General features: G+C 41.5%; 1 protein-coding gene across 1 annotated transcript in view; it reads right to left on the bottom strand.

Annotated features, from left to right (window-relative positions):
• Positions 1-15415, bottom strand: part of LOC132590165 (protein-L-isoaspartate(D-aspartate) O-methyltransferase-like) — a 36396-nt gene extending 20981 nt beyond the window's left edge. The window contains exon 1 of the mRNA XM_060263098.1: positions 15253-15415. The gene's annotated coding sequence lies outside the window, so the exon portion shown is untranslated. The remainder of the gene's footprint in view (positions 1-15252) is intronic.
• Between the last annotated feature and the right edge of the window lie 562 nt (positions 15416-15977).

Raw genomic sequence — 15977 nt, 5'->3', positions numbered from 1 at the left:
AAATTTTTGGTGTTTTTAAATGTCTGAAGCCAAGCAGCCCCGAACAAGGGCTCTTTCATTGGAGAAGATGCAGGAACAATTGGACGCGATGGAAGCCAGAATGATGAGAGGGGTGAGGAAGATGATAGATGAATCATAAGAAGAAATTATTGCAAAGATTAAAAAGGATATGGAAGATCTCAGAAAGGAAACTGGGAAAACATCTAAGAAAGTGCAGGAAGTAGAAGGAAAAATGAAAGTATATGATTCCACCTTGTTGAAAATTCAAGAAAAAGTGACAATCCATGACTGCAAATTGATGGAAATTCAGATACATCTGAGAGGAGTACCTGAAGCGGAGGATGGTGACTTGAAAGGATATATAATAAAAATAATTGCAGAATTTTTAGATGAAGATCCTGAAGAGGCTAAAAATATGTATGATTATATGTACAGAGTGAATTCACTTTTTGCCAAGAAAAATAATCTATCAAGAGATGTTGTTATAAGATATATGACAAAGGAAATGGTGGGAAGGATCATGAATAAAATTTTTTAAAAGGCACTGATAGTGGGAGACAGTAAAGTGAGAATCATGGAGTTGCCAAGGCAAGTGATAAACGATAGGAGAACATATAAAAAGCTGACAGAAAAATTGAGGGACAATGGCACAAGGTTCAGATGGATTATACCTGAAGGTTTGAGCTTTGAACTCCAGGGGAAAAGAGTCACACTTACAAATGCTCAGGAGTTGCGTAGATTTTTTGAAGAAAATACAGAATTTGCACCATGATGGATTACAAATTATTGTCTTGGAATGTTAATGGACTAAATTCACCACAAAAAAGAAGGGCAACATTTCATTGGATTAAGAAACAAAACTGTAATATAATATGTTTGCAAAAAGTACATATCAAACAAAAGGATTATAAATTTTTATGGAACAAACAATTGGGAGTAGAATTTTTTTCACTAGCTGAACAGAAGAAAAGAGGAGTGGTTTTACATATCAAACAAGGATTGGAGCCAAAATTAGTGTTTAAAGATAAAGATGGAAGATTTGTAGCAGTGGAGACAATATTAAATGAAAAAAAAGTTGTTATTGGGATTGTATGCGCCTAATGGTGCAAAGGATGCTTTTTTCAAAGACATTACACAAAAATTTGATGAACTGACCTATGATCAAGTATTGTTAATGGGAGGCTTTAATGGAACAGTTAAGAACTCACTGGATAGATCTGGAGGGGAAAAAATGATGGGAAAGAAGGGAAATTGCCAGTCTTTCTTTGAATTGGCTAAACAAGAAAATTTAGAAGATATATGGAGGAAATTTAATCCTGAAGTGCGGGACTATACCTTTTTTTCAGCAAGACACAAAACTTTTTCTAGAATTGACATGCTGTGGGGAACTAAAGTCTTATAACAAAGATGATAGAAATCTTACCTAAAATTGGGGCTGATCATAAGCAAATAATGTGGATTACAAAATTGTCCAAGAAATTGAGAAGATGGAATGAAGATTTGCTACAGAATAAAGAAACAGTGACATATCTAGAAAAAGAAACTAAAGTTTTTTTCCAAGTGAATGATAAAGAAGATATTGATTTTCAGACGGTCTGGGATGCTTACAAAGCAGTAATGAGAGGATTGTTGATTACTTTGAATAATAAAGACAAGAGAAGAAAAGAAAAGAAAAACAGTTGTTGGACATTCAAAATGAAATAAAGAAGAAGGGAGGGGAGCTGAGAAAAAGACCAGGGAAAAAGAAAATTTTAAAGGAAATTACAATACTACAAACTCAACTGAGACATTTGTTGAACAAATAAACCGGGAAAGTATTTGGCTTGGCAATTGAAGAAAAAGAGAGAAAATAGAATTATTAGCAGAATTGTGGTAGATGGAAAGGAAGTGGTTACTCAAGAGGGAATAAAAAGAGAATTCTTCAAGTACTATGCCAAACTGTTTAAAGGTGTTAAAATAAAGAAAGAGAAGATGGATGAATATTTACAAAAGTTAAAAATAGAACACCTAATGGAAAATATGAGAAAAGTTTTGAATGATCCAATTGAAAAGATAGAAATTGCAGCAATCAACACAATAAAAAATGGAAAAGCTCCTGGGCCAGATGGATATACAGTTAAATATTTTAAAACTTTTAAGGATGAATTAATACCAAAATTGCAGAAGTTGATGAATATAATAAGAATAAAAGGGAAAGTACCAAATACAAGGAAAGAAGCTGTCATTATGTTGATACCTAAAAAAGATAGAAATGCCACAAATGTAAAAAATTACATACCAATTTCGTTATTAAATAATGACTATAAAATATTTACAAGAATCTTGGCAGAACGGCTTAAACAACATTTGATAAATTTTATAAAGGAAGATCAAGCAGGGTTTCTTCCCAAAAGACAAATAAGAGACAATATTAGGACTGTTGTAAATATTGTAGAATATTATGAAAGACATCCAGAAAAAGAAGTAGCATTATTCTTTGCAGATGCAGAGAAAGCATTTGACAATTTAAGCTGGGACTTTATTTTCGCAGTAATGGAAAAAATTGAGCTGGGAGAAAGTTTTATAAGAATGATAAAAGCAATATACTCTGAACAAAGGGCAAGGTTGTGTGTTAATGCAGATCTTACAGGAGAAATGAAAATTAGCAAAGGTACTAGGCAAGGTTGTCCGCTTTCACCACTGTTGTTTATAATGACTCTTGAAATTTTATTGATGCAGATTCAAGAAGAAAAAGATATACAAGGTTTACGAATAAAAGGATGTACTTACAAATACAGAGCGTTTGCTGATGATATAATGTTTATAAATGAAAATCCCATACAAGTTACACCTTTGCTGTTAACTAAAATACAAGAATATGGGGAGTTGGCGGGACTCTATAAATAGAGAAAAATCTAAAATTCTGTGTAAAAATATGCAGATGAATAGACAACAAGAATTACAGAAATTAACGGGTTGTGAAGTCACCTCCAAGGTAAAGTATCTAGGGGTGGAAATAACAATGAAAAATATTGATCTGTTTAAAAATAATGAGAAGTTATGGCATAAAATGGATGAAGATATGCTAAAATGGAATAAGCTTAATTTGTCATTGCTGGGCAGAATAGCTGCAATTAAAATAAATATTCTACCAAGGATAATGTATTTGTTTCAAACTATTCCTATTGTGAAGGATGCTAAACAATTTGATAAATGGCGTAGGGAAATTTCAGAATTTGTGTGGGCTGGGAAGAAGCCAAGGATTAAAATGAAAATTCTGTCAGATGCAAAAGAGAGAGGTGGATTTCAACTACCAGATTTAAAATTATATCATGAAGCAGTTTGCTTAGTGTGGATGAAAGAATGGATAACACTGTTAAACAAAAAACCTCTAGTGTTGGAAGGTCACGGAAATAAATTTGGCTGGCACACATTTGTATTATGGAAAAAAGAGGATGGATGGTCGTTCTCTCACCATTACATAAGAAGCAATTTATTAAATACATGGACAAAATACAAGAAATATGGATATGAGAGAAGACCTTTATGGATAGTGCCAGCTGAAGTAATAAAGATAACGGCTGAGATAGGTGAAGAAAAGTGGTTGTCATATAATCCATTGTTAAAAATACAAAGTGGAAAAATAGAATTGAAAACTGCTGAAGAAGTGAGTCAAAACTGAAGGAATAAGGAAAGAGCAAACAGAAATGGAAAAAGTTCTGCTTGGAGACAATGATAAACTAATTTCAAAAGTATACAAATTACTTTTACAATGGTCTACAGAAGATGAAGTAGTGAAATCTCAAATGATTAAATGGGCAATTAATGTAAATAAAGAAATAAAGATGGAATCTTGGGAATATCTGTGGAAGAACGCTATGAAACTCTCAACATGTCAAAGTATTAAAGAAAATTGTTTTAAGATGACGTATAGATGGTATATAACTTCTAAAAAATTGGCAAAGATGAATAATAAGATGCCAGACAGATGTTGGAAATGTAAAAAGCATGAAGGTTTTTTCTACCATATGTGGTGGACTTGTGAAAGAACTAAAATGTTTTGGCAGATGATTCAGAACGAGATTTCTAAGATTTTGGGATATGAGTTTAACAAAGTTGCAGAGACTTTTCTGTTGGGACTACAAATGGAAACATTTCCAAAAGAAGATAGAACTTTAATCTGGTACTTGCTCTCAGCCGCTAGGACATTGTATGTGCAGTTGTTGAAGCAAGAAAAAATTTATTTATTTATTTATTTATTCGTGATTTATATCCCGCCCTTCCCACAAGTGGCTCAGGGCGGCTTCCAGAAATACCAGAGAAATGGGATTGGATTATAAAAGTTATGACATGGAGTGAAATGGACAAATTAACAAGAATATTAAGAGACTATGATTTAGAAGTTTTTAAGATGGAATGGAAGAAGTTCAGAAGATACATAGAAAAAGAGTGGAAAATAAAAGGATACGACAATTTTTGATAATGATTAAGTTTTATAAGAAGAATATAACTTTTGTTTTTTTAATAGTTAAGGGTACCTATAATATTTGGGTTTTTTTAAGTTAATAAAACTGGCGGGGATCAAATAACGGAGGGGAGGGGTGGGAGGAAAGTAAGATATGGGGTAGATAAATTTTTCTTTTTAAGTTGTAAGATATTGATATAGATTTGCTACCATATGTTACCAATAAAATTGTTTATACACCTGAAATTCCTTTGCCATAAAACAGCTACTTTGAAATCCTCCCATTGAATATTCTGGAAAGTTGAACTGTTCTCCTACAGGTTCTCAGTTTTGTGATTCTTTATGTCAGATGATTTATCCTTTGGTGTAGGGTTTGTCCTGTTTGCCCTATGTAGGGAACTGAAGGACATTGTTGGCATTTAATACCATATACTATGTTAGAAGATGAACAAGTGAATGAGCCTGAGATGGTGTAGTTGATGTTATGTCCCGTGACTGTGTTGTCTGGCTGTATGTGGTCATAAAGTTGGCATCTGGATTTACTGCAAGCTCTGGTACCAGATGTTGTATTATTGTAGGTTAGATGTTGTATTATTGTGGGTGAGGAGTTAACATTGGGGGGCTGTCTGTAGACAAGAAAAAGTCTGCCCCCAATGCTTGTAAAAGAGAACTGTCATTATCCAGAAGAGGTAGTAAGTCACGGATGATGCACTGAACTGTTTTGAATTGAGAGCTGTATGTGACTACTAGTCATGTTCTGTTAGTGTCTCTTTTGGGCCTGTCTTGCAACAGGCTTTCTTTGGGTACCATTCTGGCTTTATTAATGTTTCTTGACTTCATCAGGGGAATATTTTAGTTCCAAAAAGGTTTGCTGTAGATCCCTCAGGCGAGAATCTCTGTAAGAGTGGAACAGATGCAGCGGTAGCATGGAGCCTACCTGTATACAATGGATTGTTTGGTATATTTATTTATTACGTTTGACTTATATCCCGCCCTCTCCGCAAGCGGACTCAGGGCGGCTCACAACATCATGTCAATACAATTAAACCAATAAAACATATAAAACCATAATTTACATTTTCAATTTTTAAAACCAGTTCTGTGGTGCTGCAGCAGTACAATATAGGCGGCATTGAGTTTTCGAACAGCGATCACCAGCATTCTATATGATATCCGGTGGCAGCCCTCTTTCATATCTAGGATGGTAGCTGGAGGCATGTAGCTATGTTACCTTGTCAGTTGGTAGGTTTCTGTTGTAAGATGGTGTCTATGCATCCATTGTGTATTTTTACAGTAGTGTCCAGAAAATGTATTTCTTGCATAGATTGTTTCATTGTATGGTTGATGGTGGGGTGAAGGTTGTTGAATGTCTGGTGGAACATGTCTTCTTTACTATCTCTTCAGGCAATAAAGATGTCATCACCTGGCCTCCCCGCTGAAATTGAAGCTACTATCCTACAAGGCCCAGTGGCACCAACTGGAAAACATGTATATGGATACACAACTGATCTCTTAAGTTATGTTATTTTAACTATTTTTAACTATTTATCTGATGTTTTCAATTTTGCTGTAATCCACCTTGAACCCACTCACAGGGAAGTTAGAATATAAATTGAATAAATAAATGTAGCAGAGGTATGAGAGTGATTGAGCCTGAGATGGTGTAGTTCAGCTATGGGACAATGAGTGGGTAAGAGCTTAAAAAATACTACTCCAAGTCAGCCATAAAGACGTTAGCAAACTGTGGGGCCATGTGGGTGCCCCGTAACTGAACCATTGATCTGAAAGAACAGATATTCACCAAATTTGAAGTGGTTATGGGAGAGAACAGAATGGTAGAGTTTGGTGGAAAGGTCAGCCGTGATGTTGTCAGAAATCATATTCCTTATGGCTTGGAATCCATCTTTGTGTGGGATGCTGATGTGCAGAGATTCCACATCCATAGTGCCTAAAATAGTATTCTCTGGAAGGCTGTTCAATGATTGTAGTTTCCTCAGAAAATCCATGGTTTTGTGCACGTAATTAGCAGCTTTGGTGGCATAGGGTCTTAGAACAGACACCACCACGTTGATAGTGCCTATGACTGAGACAATGGGGCATCCTGGATTGTCAGGTTTTTGTATTTTGGGTAGAAGATAAAGGTATTTGGTCAAGGCTCCTGTGGTATGTCTGAAAGGATTTGCTTCTGAACATGCAGGGGTAATTCTTTTATAATCTTTTTTAGTTCTTTCTCATATTCTTGTGTGGGATCTGAGTACCGTTGTTTGTAAACACCAGTATTTGAGCCTCCTGAATGTAATCTTATCTATTCATGACAACAACGGCTTCACCTTTGTCTGCTTCTTTAATTATAGTATCTGGGCTATTCCTGAGATTGTCTATGGCCTTACTTTCGGCATGTTTGAGATTCTGTTGTATGTGATACTTTGTTGATCACACTGGTTTGGACTCTACAGTGAAAGCATTCAGTGGAGAGATCCTGTGTGGCATTGTGGCCATCAGGAGGGGTCTATGTGGAGTCTCTTTTTTACAGTGTTGTTTTCAGGGGACATTTCGTAGAAAAATAGGTGGTGGAGCTCATTCAGGGATTGCTATGCAGCTGCACATACTATTCAATGGACAAGGAGGTGAAACTCTCAGAAGGAGGAGGTGGAACTCTCAGAAAGGTTCAGGAGCTGTGTTCCTGTGAGCTCCCACTGAATCCGAGGCCTGGTTGTTTTGATGGCAGTTGGTTGTCAGTAGCTTGTTCATTGGTAGATTGGAAGGATGGTAGCTGTTCTCCAGTATGATGGTATGTTGTGAAGATTCTGCCTGCTCTTTCTTGTATTTTTCTTGGGTATGTTGAAAATATTCCTTCAGGCACAGCAGAAAAAGGATCTACCTATACATATAACCTCTATGTAATAGTTGGCAGGGCTTCCACCCCCCCCCCCCCCCGAAGAACATAAGAGAAGCCATGTTGGATCAGGCCAATGGCCCATCCAGTCCAACACTCTGTGTCACACAGTGGCCCAAAATTTTTTATATATATACACACACACACACACTGTGGCTAATAGCCACTGATGGGCCTCTGTTCCAAGCTGCCCTGAGCCACTTGTAAGCCGCCCTGAGCCACTTGTTGGGAAAGGCGGGATAGAAGTCATAAAATAAATAAATAAAATAAAATATTTTTATCTAAACCCCTCTTGAAGGTGGCCATGCTTGTGGCCGCCACTACCTCCTGTGGCAGTGAATTCCACATGTTAATCACCCTTTGGGTGAAGAAGTACTTCCTTTTATCCGTTTTAACCTGTTTGCTCAGCAATTTCATCGAATGCCCACGAGTTCTTGTATTGTGAGAAAGGGAGAAAAGTACCTCTTTCTCTACTTTCTCCGTCCCATGCATTATCTTGTAAACCTCTATCATGTCACCCCGCAGTCAACGTTTCTCCAAGCTAAAGAGTCCCAAGCGTTTCAACCTTTCTTCATAGGGAAAGTGTTCTAGCCCTTTAATCATTCTAGTTGCCCTTTTCTGGACTTTCTCCAATGCTATAATATCCTTTTTGAGGTGCGGCGACCAGAACTGCACACAGTACTCCAAATGAGACTGCACCATCGATTTATACAGAGGCATTATGATACTGGCTGATTTGTTTTCAATTCCCTTCCTAATAATTCCCAGTATGGCGTTGGCCTTTTTTATTGCAAATGCAGACTGTCTTGACATTTTCAGTGAGTTATCTACCATGACCCCAAGATCCTTCTCTTGGTCAGTCTCTGCCAGTTCACACCCCATCAACTTGTATTTGTAGCTGGGATTCTTGGCCCCAATGTGCATTACTTTGCACTTGGCCACACTGAACTGCATCTGCCACGCTGATGCCCACTCACCCAGCCTCAACAGGTCCCTTTGGAGTTCCTCACAATCCTCTCTGGTTCTCACTACCCTGAACAATTTAGTGTCATCCACAAATTTGGCCACTTCACTGCTCACTCCCAACTCTAAATCATTTATGAACAAGTTAAAGAGAATGGGACCCAGTACCGAGCCCTGCGGCACCCCACTGCTTACCATCCTCCATTGCGAAGACTGCCCATTTATACTCACTCTCTGCTTCCTATTACTCAGCCAGTTTTTGATCCACAAGAGGACCCGTCCTTTTTCTCCATGACTCTCAAGCTCTCTAAGGAGCCTTTGATGAGGAACTTTATCAAAAGCTTTCTGGAAGTCAAGGTAAACAACATCTATCGGGTCTCCTTTGTCCACATGTTTGTTCACCCCCTCAAAGAAATGTAACAGGTAGTGAGGCAAGATCTTCCCTTACAGAATACACGCTGAGTCTTCCTCAATAACCCGTGTTCATCAATGTGCCTACTCATTCTGTCCTTGATAATGCTTTCTACCAACTTTCCCGGTATTGAAGTCAGACTGACTGGCCTGTAATTTTCCGGATCTCCTCTGGAACCCTTTTTAAAGATGGGGGTGACATTTGCTACCTTCCAGTCCTCAGGAACGGAGGCAGATTTCAATGAAAGATTACAGAAAGATCCACAAGTTCAATTTTGAGTTCTATCGGAACTCTCGGATGTATGCCATTCGGACCCGGAGACTTATTAGTTTTTAATTTGTCTATCAGTTGTAGGACCTCCTCTTCTGTCACCTCAATCTGACTCAGGTCTTTCAACACCCCTTCCAAAATTAGTGGTTCTGGGGCGGGCAAAAAGTTCTCATCTTCCACAGTGAAGACGGAGGCAAAAAATGCATTCAGCTTCTCAGCCATTTCCCTATCCTCCTTCAGTAATCCTTTTACCCCATGGTCATCCAAGGGCCCCACTGCCTCCCTGGCTGGTTTGCTACTTCTATTATATTTGAAGAAATTTTTATTGTTGGTCTTTATGTTTTTTTGCAATATGCTCCTCATAGTCCCTTTTTGCCTGCCTGATCACAGTCTTGCATTTGATTTGCCACAGCCTGTGTTCCCTTTTACTAATCTCCCTTGGACTGGTTTTCCACCACTTAAAGGAGTCCTTCTTACCTTTTACAGCTTTCATTACTTTGTTTGTTAACCATGCAGGCCTTCTCTTATGCCTGTTTGTGCCTTTCCTAACTTGTGGTATGTATTTTATCTGAGCTTCTAGGATTATAGTTTTAAATAGTCTCCAAGCTTCCCCAAGGGTTTTGACCGTATTTACCTTTCCTTTCAGTTTCCTCCTTACATACCTCCTCATCTCAGAGAATTTACCCCTTTTAAAGTTAAACGTGGTTGTGGCGGTCTTTTTGTGCAACTCCCTATTTATACAAACGGTGAAATCAATAACATTATGGTCACTGCTCCCAAGCAGCGCAATCACTTTTACATCTCTCACCAAGTCTTGGGCATTACTTAGGGCCAAATCCAGGATCGCCCCACCCCTGGTAGGTTCTGAGACCATCTGCTCCATAGCACAGTCATTGAGAGCATCAAGAAACTCAATCTCTTTCTCTCGACCAGAACACATGTTGACCCAATCAATCTGCGGGTAGTTAAAATCACCTATTACGACACAGTTTTTACGTTTAGCTGCTATCTTTAAGCCTTCCATCATATTATAATCGTCCTCTCTCTTTTGATTTGGTGGGTGATAACAAACTCCCATAGTTAAATTTCCTTTTGGGCCCTCTATTTCAACCCAAAGCATTTCTAAAAGGGAATCTGATTCTCTGACCTCAGTCTTACTGGATTGTATATCCTCTTTGACATACAGAGCCACCCCACCTCCAACCCTTCCCTTCCTATCCTTCCGATATAACTTATATCCAGGAATCACTGTGTCCCACTGATTCTCCTCATTCCACCAAGTTTCTGAAATTCCCACAATGTCTATGTTTTCTCCCAACACTAAGCATTCCAATTCACCAATTTTACTTCGAACACTTCTAGCATTTGCATACAAACATCTATAATTTCCCATGCAAGCTAGGCCCGCCACTTTCCTCCTGCCGCCTCGGGACTCTGGCAGACAGTCCATACTGCTCGTCACCATCACAGTCAACAACTCTGATCCGTTACCCGGTAGAAAAATAGCAGCAAACCCTTCATCTCTTTGAGACGAGTCCTCCCGAACCAGAGACATTTCATCTCCTGTCGGCTTTCCCCCAAGATTTAGTTTAAAAACTGCTCTGCCACCTTTTTGATTTTATGCGCCAGCAGCCTGTTTCCATCCGGGGACAAGTGGAGACCGTCTCTTTTGTACAGTTCCCGCTTGTTCCAAAAAGCATCCCAGTGCCTAACAAACTTAAACCCTTCCTCCTTACACCATCGTCTCATTCACACATTGAGACTTCTAATTTGTGCCTGTCTCTCCTGCCCTGCACGTGGAACAGGTAACACTTCTGAGAAGGCTACCTTGGAGGTCCTGGCCTTAAGTCTTCCGCCTAGCAGCCTAAATTTTTCCTCCAGGACCTCATGACTACATTTCCCTACATCGTTGGTGCCTACATGCACCATGACCACAGGCTCCTCCCCAGCACTGTCTATCAGCCTATCTACTACACGCGTAATGTCCGCTACCTTCGCACCAGGCAGGCATGTCACCATACGGTCAGTATGCGGTTTCACCACCCAGCTGTCTACTTGCCTAAGGATCGAATCACCAACTACCAAACCCCCCCCCTCTCCCCCTGCCCAGGAATGGTTCCTTGGCGCGAAAGGATTCCCGCTCACCAACCGAAGAAGAGGTCCCTTCTGAGGGCGCATTCCCCTTATCCTCAGCATGGTGCCCTGTTCCCTCTCGACCCTCACGCTCTCTGGCAGCAACGGGGCTGCTATGTTCAGAGCAGGGCTCATCTAATACGCCCCCAAGAGTCTTCCCCAAGTGCTTAACTGACCGTCTCTGCTTCCCCAGGGCAGTCACCTCAGCCTCAAGGGTACGAACTCGTTCCCTGAGGACCAGGAGCTCCTTGCATCGAGCACACACCCAAGACTTCTGTCCTTTGGGCAGATAGTCGTACATGTGGCACTAAGTGCAAAACACTGGAAAGCCCCCACCCCCCTGCTGGCATTCTATCTTCATGAGATATATATATACATTAAAATATACAGTCCTCTTTAAATGCTGTTTCCCTCAGGGGGAATGCAGTGGAATGGGATTCCAGAACCTCTTTATGGAAACAAAAGTCTCAAAAAAATGTTTACAAGTTCATGAGGGCACCCATGTGTTTCTCCTTTATTTCCCTTTTGACAGTTCTGGCATCCCTTTTTCCAGGAAAAAAACAAAACCTGATGGTTGGTAGCTTCTGTTTTAGTGTATCTGAAGAAGTGTGTGTGCACACTGAGAGCTCATACCCAGAATAAAACTTTGTTGATCGTAAAGGTGCTGCTGGACTCAAACTTTGTTCTGCTGCTTCAGACCAACATGGCTTCCCTGATCTTATCTCCAAGCATGGGCTTTCTGAGGTTTATATAACCCCCAAATATGGAGAGTCCCTTTTGGCTACTACCATTGATGGGCCTCTCTTCCATGAATCTGCTTAATCCCCTTTCAGAACAATCTCTCTGCTCTTGGCCATCACTACCTCCACTAGCAGTCAATTTCACAGTTTAATTACCTATTGAATAAAGAAATGCTTTCTTTTCTTTGCCCTTAACCTATTGCCCATGAACTTCATTGGGTGCCTCTGAATCTAGTATTATGGGAGAAGGAGAAGGTCCCTTTATCCACTCCTCCCATGCATAATTTTATAAATGTCTATTCTGTTCCCTCTCAGCCTTTTCTCCTAACCTAAAAAAAATCCAGACTCTTCTGCTTTTCTCATCAGAAAGGTGTTCCAAACACTTGATGGTCACCCGCTTCTACACTTTCTCCAGTTCTGCAATATCCTTTTTTGAGATACAGTAACCAGACCTGTATAGACCTATATAAATGAGGCTGCACCATGGCTCTGTACAAGGGCAATAAGCCTCAACAAGGAATTTGCCCTTTTCACCAATGCTGCACACTGGGTCACTAACCTCTTCCTTCCATCCCCCCCCCCCCCCCAATCCTTGTCAACTGCACATGCAGATGGATCTCTTATGAAAAGTTAACACATGTGAAGAGGATAATTTGAAGGAGCATAGCCTTCTTCCTCTACTATGACAGACCATGATGAGTATCCTAAATGTAAACTGGGTGGCAAGGCCCTAGGAGTTGGGTTGTCCACCCACCTCCTTTCCCGTAGGACTGATAACACTTTGTCCCAGTTGAAACCCTCTCCACACACACACATGCACCCACACATCCCTCACAACCAGCCTTTTATCACCTTCAACCGATAAGGCAGTTGGTTCCCTACCTTTCATTTTCATTTAATTTTATTTAGTTTATATCCCGCCCTTCCCACCAAAGCAGCTCAGGGCGGCTCACAACACAAAAGTTCTAACATAGGATTAAGTTTTAAAATACATCAATTTACAACATTTAAACAATAAACCAGTAAAACAAAGCCATTTACCAAAGTACCATACTACAGCCTTCTATTTGAAATTTTCAAGTACCAATCAGTTGTATGCCAACTGGAAGAGGACTGTCTTACAGGCCCTGCGGAACTGCCCAAGATCCCACAGGGCCCTCACCTCTTCCGGTAGCTGGTTCCACCAGCAAGGGGCTGTGATTGAAAAGGCCCTGTCTCTGGTCAACTTAAGTCGGGCCTCCTTTGGCCCGGGGATTGCAAGCAGGTTTTGAGAACTCGATCTCAGCACTCTCTGGGGAACACATGGGGAGAGACGGTCCCTAAGGTATGCAGGTCCTAGGCCATATAGGGCTTTAAAGGTAATAACCAGCACCTTGTACCGAACTCAGTATATTATTGGCAGTCAGTGCAGTCCCCAGAGCCCCGGCTGGATATGCTCCCATCTAGGAAGCCCTAATAGCAGCTGGGCAGCGGCATTCTGCACTAGCTGCAACTTCCGGGTTCGGCACAGGGGCAGCCCCACGTAGAGGACATTACAGTAGTCCAACCTCGAGGTGACTGTTGCGTGGATCACCGTTGCCAGATCGTCATGCTCCAGGAAAGGGGCCAACTGCCTCGCCCGCCTAAGGTAAAAGAATGCGGACTTGGCAGTGGCTGCTATTTGAGCCTCCATTGTCAAGGAAGGCTCCAATAGTACCCCCAAGCTCCTGACCTTGTGCGCCGTTGTCAGTGGCGCACCGTCAAAGGCTGGTAAGGGATTTCCCTTCCCGAGCCACGACGACCCAGGCAAAGGACCTCTGTCTGAGCCATTTAGCCACGGCTTGCAATGCCAGGTCCAAGTTTGCTGGGACACAGGCAGGCTGGCCGTCCATAAGTAGATAGAGCTGGGTGTTATCAGCATACTGATGGCAACCCAACCCATACCTTCGGGCAATCTGGGCAAGGGGGCGCATATAGATGTTGAACAACATCGGGGAGAGCACCGCCCCCTGAGGCACCCCGCAATCAAGCATGTGTCTCTGGGACAGTTCACCCCCAATTGCCACCCTTTGTCCCCGACCTTCAAGGAAAGAGGAAAGCCATTGTAAGGCCAGCCTCTGAATCCCCGCGTCAGCGAGACGGCGTCAGCAACCGATGGTCGACCGTATCGAACGCTGCCATCAGTACCGCCGAGTACCTCCTGGTCCAATCTTTTTGAAACTTGGAGGTTGTTTTGAGAAGTGGCACCAGATACTATGCTGTAAATATAGCACCTCTACTTAAAAAACAGCCTCCCCAGAGATCCAGATACCCTCAGATCAATTCTCCATTATACCCAATGGGAATCAGTCTCCATAGAGAATACATTTCCCTCCCCCCCTACTGGGGGGGAGGGCCTCCAAACTGGGGGATCCCCTGCCCCCAACTGGGGATTGGCAACCCTATTGGAGGGTGGACTGTATGCTATTCCATTCACCTAAGGCCTCTTTCTTTACTGAAAAAAGCAGCCTGGGTAGCCTAGCAACAGGCTCTTGCCAGCACTTCCTAGGGGGAATACATGTGCAGCCTTGCCTCCCTGGCTATTTGTGTGGCCTTTGGAAGCTGCGTGTGCTGGGAGGCCTTTCATAGGGCCACAGTATCTTTGTAGCCCTTTCTGAGACTGGCTGACAGTGAGGACACAGAGAAGAGTTTGCTGTCTCTGAGGTAAGACTGTTAACATCCCAGGCCTGAGCAGGCAGGGCAGAGGAACATGTCTCTCGCAGTTTACTGTTTGCTTCGCAGCAGTGTTGTGTGTGTGTGTGTGGGGTGGGGAGGGGAGAGGAGACAGAGTATCCCAGACTTCTTACAACAGGCTCTGAGGAGAGGAAGTAATAATCAGAAAGGCTCCAGGAGAACCTCTCAGTAGAGAACTGTCTTGCTCAAAGGTCAGTGGCCTTATGATATGGTTCTGGCCTGGCAGGGCTGGCAGTAGGCGGGTCACCGTGAGGCTACCCAATGGTAAGAACATAAGAGAAGCCATGTTGGATCAGGCCAATGGCCCATCCAGTCCAACACTCTGTATCACACAGTGGCCAAAAATTTATACACACACACTGTGGCTAATAGTGTCAGCCAATAGCTATGAAGTCCCACCCAGTCCCAACGAACAAGGAAGCTGGGATTTCCCAACATGAAACTGGTTTTATGTTCCATGTATTTATATGAACATGTAAGCTACCCTGAGCCTGCTTTCGCAGGGAGGGTGGGATATAAATTGAATTAATTAATTAAATAAATAAATTTAGAGACAGTAAGTAGCAGACTAAAGAACGCCCTCAATCACTAAAATTCCCCCCTTCCCCCAGGCAATATCCCTAGCTTAGTAACGCCACTTCCAGCAGGCACCCACCAGCAAAGAATGACACAACAGACTGACCTGCGCAGCCGCACAAATGCTCCTGTCCTCACATTCTAGCCTCTTACAGCAGTTGCTATTAATACATTGACACAGGAAGAGGCGAGGGTGGGGGAGAAAAGAGATCTCTATGGTCAGTGACGCAAAGAGCAAAACAAGTAGTTTCTGCCAGGCAACAAAATGTCGTATTTAACTCCACTGAGCCGTCTCATCCGCGTTCCCAAAAACTTATAAACAAAGTTAAATTTCTGGATATCCCTTATTTCCGGTTCCGATTAGAATCATTGGTTCCCCACCCCATGCGGGGAAAACGGTGGCAATACATCAGTGAGAAAATGCGAACAAAGCAGACAAGTTGAGTTCCCTTTCCTTGCTGTGCTTTGAGGCAATCGTTCTCTCTACCCAACACTATGTTTCGACATTAAAGATACTGCATTAAAGATACTTCCTTTTAAAAGGCTTTGGCTGACAGAAATTCAATTGGTTTACTTGTTAAATTTCGGCTTAAAAAAAAAAAGCACGGGCTAAAGACCCTGCCCCCGTTATTTTCTATTATATCCTTAAATTTAGCAATCAACAGGAAAAGTCTTTCTGGTCTCTATCTGTTAACTTTTTTTGGTATGAAACATTTAACAGCATGGGACCTTACAGGGAAATAATTAAACTTGTCTAGGTTTTTTTTTGGGGGGGGGAGTTTAAAAAAAATTATTCGACATGACATGATTTATTTCTAAGCACCACAACGA

Source organism: Heteronotia binoei, chromosome 21, assembly GCF_032191835.1.
Source record: "Heteronotia binoei isolate CCM8104 ecotype False Entrance Well chromosome 21, APGP_CSIRO_Hbin_v1, whole genome shotgun sequence".
NCBI classification, from domain to species: Eukaryota; Metazoa; Chordata; class Lepidosauria; order Squamata; family Gekkonidae; genus Heteronotia; species Heteronotia binoei.
Note: the sequence above shows the minus strand (reverse complement) of the source record. Positions and strands in the feature narration are given on the sequence as shown.